Here is a 5,817-nt window from a genome sequence, read left to right as displayed (position 1 = left end):
GGGGGGGGGGGGGGGGGGGGGGGGGGAGGAGGAGGAGGAGGAGGAGAAGGAGAACGAGGAGGAGAAAAGCCCGCAGGGCTAAGACCCAGGAAGCTCGCAGGAGCGATGAGGAGCGTCCCCAGAGGAGATCGTCCAGACTCTGTCCAAGAAGAGACCAAGAAATAAAGGTCCCCTCCTGTTGATGGTGCACAGCGGCCTCGGTGACTACGTAGATCAACTATTCAAATAAAACAAGCCTTTATCTGCACACACACCCCCAAAAGGAAAGATTTAGTATATGCTATTTCGTTGTTTAATTATGTCTCTCCTTATGCCATCTCACTCCTTTTTTATTTCTGCCTGCCTCTCAATAATGTTTCTTTCCAACTCAGTCTGTTGTTTTATTTCACCTTTTATGTGTTATTTCAGAGAATACCTTTAAAGTGTTTTCAAGGACACTAAACGGATGTCCTATTCTTGCAGAAAATCTTATTCAAAAGCACGTTCTTCTTATCCATCTTGAAGTCATTTTCTCCATTTTGCATTTTTCATAATCTTTTCATACTTCCCATGTTAATTCACTCTCTTCCTATTTATTACCCTTGAAGGAGACAGGTGTTTCTGGGCTTGGTTTTCCCCATAAACAACGTTGGTATATTCTGTTTGGTTCCCTCATTGTCACCCAGGTTGCTGTTAGATTCTTCCTTTCAGTTAGAAGTCCAGTTCGTATAAATTTCAGTAAACAAGAAGCCTAGGGCATGTGAGAAGTATATTGAAACACTGAAAAATTCAAGCAGAGGAACCCCATCTCTATACTATCTCTCCACTGTGTCTAGTGAAACTGCTATACTGGAGGCTAAATTTCTATATCCAAAAAGCTAAAAATCTGTTTCTATTTATCCAGTTGTTCATGTTAAATACAAGTATTTTGCAAGGTCTTCTTAATGTTGCTGCCAGTTCATGGACCTCAGAACCCTGCCACTCAACCTGCTCTGTTCTAGGTGGTTTCCTATTGCCACTTCTTTTAATAACTTCTGGTTTGCACCAGCAAAGCAGAACCCAAGTGGGTTCTAAGGAAACAGGAGCTTCTGTGGTGGCTTTGTAATGTGTCAACTGGCTAGGCCAAACTACACTTCTCAGAATTATCTTTCCTGTGTGTTTCCAGTTAGGGTGGGCCACAAGAGACATTCTTGTGTGAGTTTTAAAGGGCAAAAATGAAGCAGCAGCCTTTTTTTTTTTTTTTTTTTTTTTTTGTCACTTACCTTGTGGCTCACCAGTTGGTCTGCAACAGCTCCATCTTCCCCTGTGTCCTCCATCTGTTTCTCCAACTCCTAGGCCAGGTGTGTTTAGCTCCATGACTAAGAGAACGAGCTTCTCCTGCAGGGTGACCACACCATCAAGACCAGAGTCAGTATGAACTGACACAGGTTCCAGTTTATCCTTGTGGGTTTCAGATCATGTATGCAGGTTGCAGCTGTTCTTTCTTCCTTGCACTTTACATCTGTCTTCCCTTCCCAACTGCCTGTCCTGTGAACTTCAAGTTCTAACATCCAACAAGAAAGCAACAGCTTTACAGACTTCTAGACCAGCTCCCATAATTGAGGTCAAATTTCTGTAACAAAGCACTCTCTATGTGTGTGTGTGTTGGGGGGGGGGGTACAAAATATATATCTGGGAAGAATATCTCTTTCTATCTACCTACCTGTATTTCCTAGTGTTGCTGCTTCTCTATCTGAAACTTCACTGAAAAAACCCCCCATCTGATCCGTGACCCACTTTACTTCCTGTTATTTCATTTCAAAGTTTGAGGATATTTATTAACTTCTCCCAAAGTCTTTTCAATTTAAGTCTGTGGTGATTTTGTTATTTCTAAGTGGGGGGCTTTAACTTCAGCACTCAGTGACTTCTTTTAGTCCAGTTAAATGTGTGCTTTATTTAGCAGAAAATTCTTTACTTTTCTGGAACATGATCTTTTCCTAGTAAATTAGAAGTAATGATCAAGCCATGATGAATTTAGGTGCTGGGGCTTATGTAACCATTTTCTTCAGCTGTCTCCTGGGAAGAAAACGATTGTCAACCAAAATCTAATTTTGTCTGTACCATGCCCATATAAATGTACTCTATTAACTCTAGTTCTTGGTTTGAAGAAGATTGCTGTGAAAAACAAACAAACAAACAAAGATTACTGGTTCTACTTGCAGCCATAACTGACTAGTGCCAAATATTCCCTCCCATTGAATGCAACTAGAAAACTAGACAAAACATATGAAACAACTTTTCAGACATTGAATCACAAATAGTTTAGAACTGTGATCCCTGAGAAAAGAGAAACAAATGAAGAGAGTTTTACAATCACCTCAACTTTCTGCTGCAAGGATGACTGGACAATGACACAGGAAAGGGATCCCAAGCAACATATGCCACTCTTGCTAAGCTGAAAAGACAGAAACAAAGTTTGAACAGATTAAGGTGGTTGGAATGTGTAAGACAGAGCATTAGAGAGGAGGAGCTATGCCAGGAAAGAGCTCCACAAATATGCACAGTGTCCCCTTGAGTCTTTGGCTGAATATAAGCAGCACATGCATAGGATGAGATTCCAGAAGGCCAGGCAATGAATGGAGCTGTGAGATAAAACTTCCCATAGCTTACACTGGGTTGGGAAGTGTTCGAGTTCTATTAAGACAGAGTGAGAAGACCTTGTTTGCACTGGGGCATTCAGTAGAGAGCCCAGAAGTTTCTCACCTTGGTAGTAGAGCTAAGTTAACCATAGACTAAGGCTACTCTAGCTTTGTTCCAAAAGCTTAAAAGCAAACCTTCAAAATGATCAAGCTGATCAGCAATGAACTTATCTGTCTGACAAAACAAGGTATAACACCACTGAAGAAGGTAATAAAATCTACAGACTCAACAATGTAATATTCACAGTGTCTGGCATATTGTGTCCAATCAATTAAAAAATGATTGGACATGTAAAGAAGCAGAAAAATGTAACCCAGAATGAGAAGAAAAATCAGACAATAGAAAGAAACCCAGAAATGTGGAGATAATGGAATNAAACAAACAAACAAACAAAGATTACTGGTTCTACTTGCAGCCATAACTGACTAGTGCCAAATATTCCCTCCCATTGAATGCAACTAGAAAACTAGACAAAACATATGAAACAACTTTTCAGACATTGAATCACAAATAGTTTAGAACTGTGATCCCTGAGAAAAGAGAAACAAATGAAGAGAGTTTTACAATCACCTCAACTTTCTGCTGCAAGGATGACTGGACAATGACACAGGAAAGGGATCCCAAGCAACATATGCCACTCTTGCTAAGCTGAAAAGACAGAAACAAAGTTTGAACAGATTAAGGTGGTTGGAATGTGTAAGACAGAGCATTAGAGAGGAGGAGCTATGCCAGGAAAGAGCTCCACAAATATGCACAGTGTCCCCTTGAGTCTTTGGCTGAATATAAGCAGCACATGCATAGGATGAGATTCCAGAAGGCCAGGCAATGAATGGAGCTGTGAGATAAAACTTCCCATAGCTTACACTGGGTTGGGAAGTGTTCGAGTTCTATTAAGACAGAGTGAGAAGACCTTGTTTGCACTGGGGCATTCAGTAGAGAGCCCAGAAGTTTCTCACCTTGGTAGTAGAGCTAAGTTAACCATAGACTAAGGCTACTCTAGCTTTGTTCCAAAAGCTTAAAAGCAAACCTTCAAAATGATCAAGCTGATCAGCAATAAACTTATCTGTCTGACAAAACAAGGTATAACACCACTGAAGAAGGTAATAAAATCTACAGACTCAACAATGTAATATTCACAGTGTCTGGCATATTGTGTCCAATCAATTAAAAAATGATTGGACATGTAAAGAAGCAGAAAAATGTAACCCAGAATGAGAAGAAAAATCAGACAATAGAAAGAAACCCAGAAATGTGGAGATAATGGAATAGGACGTTTTGTTTTTTCTTTGGCCGGTAGGGGGGTCCTAACACTTGACTCAGTGTCGTCCACACCACGCTCAGCCAGTGAGTGCACAGTCCATCCCTATATAGGATCCGAACCCGTGGCCTTGGTGCTCCCAGCGCCACACTCACCTGAGTGAGCCACAGGGCCGGCCTGAATAGGACTTTAAAACAACTATTATAAATATGTTCAAGGATTTAAATGAAAATACAAACATAATGAGTAGGGAAATCGAAGGCATGAAAACCAACAAATGGAACTTGTAGACATGAAAAATACAAAATCTGAAATTATAAATTCACTGGATGAACTTTAAAGAATATTAGATGGACAGGAGAAAGTATCACTAAACTTGAATACATGGCAACAGAATCTATCTGAACTAGAGCATAAAGAAGAAAAAAAGAACAAATATTCAATGATCTATAGGGAAATGTCAAGCAGTCTAGCACTTAAAAAAATAATAAATTCAACAAACTTCAAGAATGATCATCACAAAGAAAGACACACGAAGGCACTTAAACAGATTTCTGAAAAAAATGACAGAGAAAAAATATTAAACATCCAGAAAACCAAAGATAAAAATGACAGGAAAATTCTTGCCAAGAACAATAAAAGCAGAAGACAATGAAATAATGTCTTTAAAATTCTGATAAAGGGCTGGCCAGTTAGCTAAGTTGGTTAGAGTGTGGTATCATAACACCAAGGTCAAAGGTTTGGATTCCCATACCAGANCAAAAATCATCAGTCTGGATAAAAAAGTAAGACCCAACTACATGCTGTCTTCAAGAAAAAAATAAATATAAAGACACAAAAAAGATCAAAAGTAAAATGATGGGGCTCTGCTTCTTGTAAAGTAGCTCCTATTTAATCAGATCTTTCCCAGATAACTATAAATTCTAAACAAAATATAAATAAAACGTAATAAATTCAACAAACTTCAAGCATGATCATCATAAAGAAAGACACACCAAGGCACTTAAACAGATTTCTGAAAACAATGACAGAGAAAAAATATTAAACATCCAGAAAACCAAAGATAAAAATGACAGGAAAATTCTGGCCAAAAATAATAAAAGCAGAAGACAATGAAATAATGTCTTTAAAATTCTGATAAAGGGCTGGCCAGTTAGTTAAGTTGGTTAGAGTGTGGTATCATAACACCAAGGTCAAAGGTTTGGATTCCCATACCAGACAGCCACCAAAAAATAAATAAATTTTAACAGGTAGAAGTTCTGAAAGAAAAGAAATTGTCAACCTAGCATTTCATATTCAACAAAAATATTCCTCAAAATGGAAGACTAAATAAAACATTTTCAGACCAATAAAAAGTGACAGATTTCATTGTCAGCAGACTTGCACTTCAAAAAATGTTTTCTTCACACTGAAAGAAAATAATACCAGATGAAAAATAGGATCTACGTAAGAGAATGGAGAATGCCAGAAATGGTAAATATATGACTACATGTAAAAGACAATTTCTCTCATTTTTAAGTTTATTTTTTAAATAATGGACTGTTTATTACATATATGGAGGTAAAATGTGTGAGAACAACAGAAATAATGTGAAGAGAAAGTTGAATTATACATTTGTGAAGTTTTTATATTATATATAAGGTCATAATATTATTTGAAAGTAAACTATGGTAAGTTAAAGATGCATATTGTAAACTCTAGAGAAACCATTTTTAAAAAGTGTCATAGCAAATAAACCAATGACAGTGTTAAAATGGAATACTAAAAAATATTCAACTACCAAAAGAAGGCTGGAAAATATTTTTTAAAAAGAAGGAGAACGGGCCGGCCCGGCGGCACACTGGATAGTGCGCCGCTTGGGAAGCGCGGCGGCGCTCCCGCCCGAGGGTTCGGATCCCACA

General features: G+C 38.3%; 1 pseudogene; it reads left to right on the top strand.

The window, feature by feature from the left end:
* Positions 1-229, top strand: part of LOC103586981 — a 2,513-nt pseudogene extending 2,284 nt beyond the window's left edge.
* The last annotated feature ends 5,588 nt before the right edge of the window (positions 230-5,817 follow it).

Source organism: Galeopterus variegatus, unplaced genomic scaffold (genome assembly GCF_000696425.1).
Source record: "Galeopterus variegatus unplaced genomic scaffold, G_variegatus-3.0.2 Scaffold402, whole genome shotgun sequence".
NCBI classification, from domain to species: domain Eukaryota; kingdom Metazoa; phylum Chordata; class Mammalia; order Dermoptera; family Cynocephalidae; genus Galeopterus; species Galeopterus variegatus.
The sequence above is the reverse complement of the archived record's forward strand: the minus strand, read 5'-3'. Positions and strand labels throughout refer to the sequence as shown.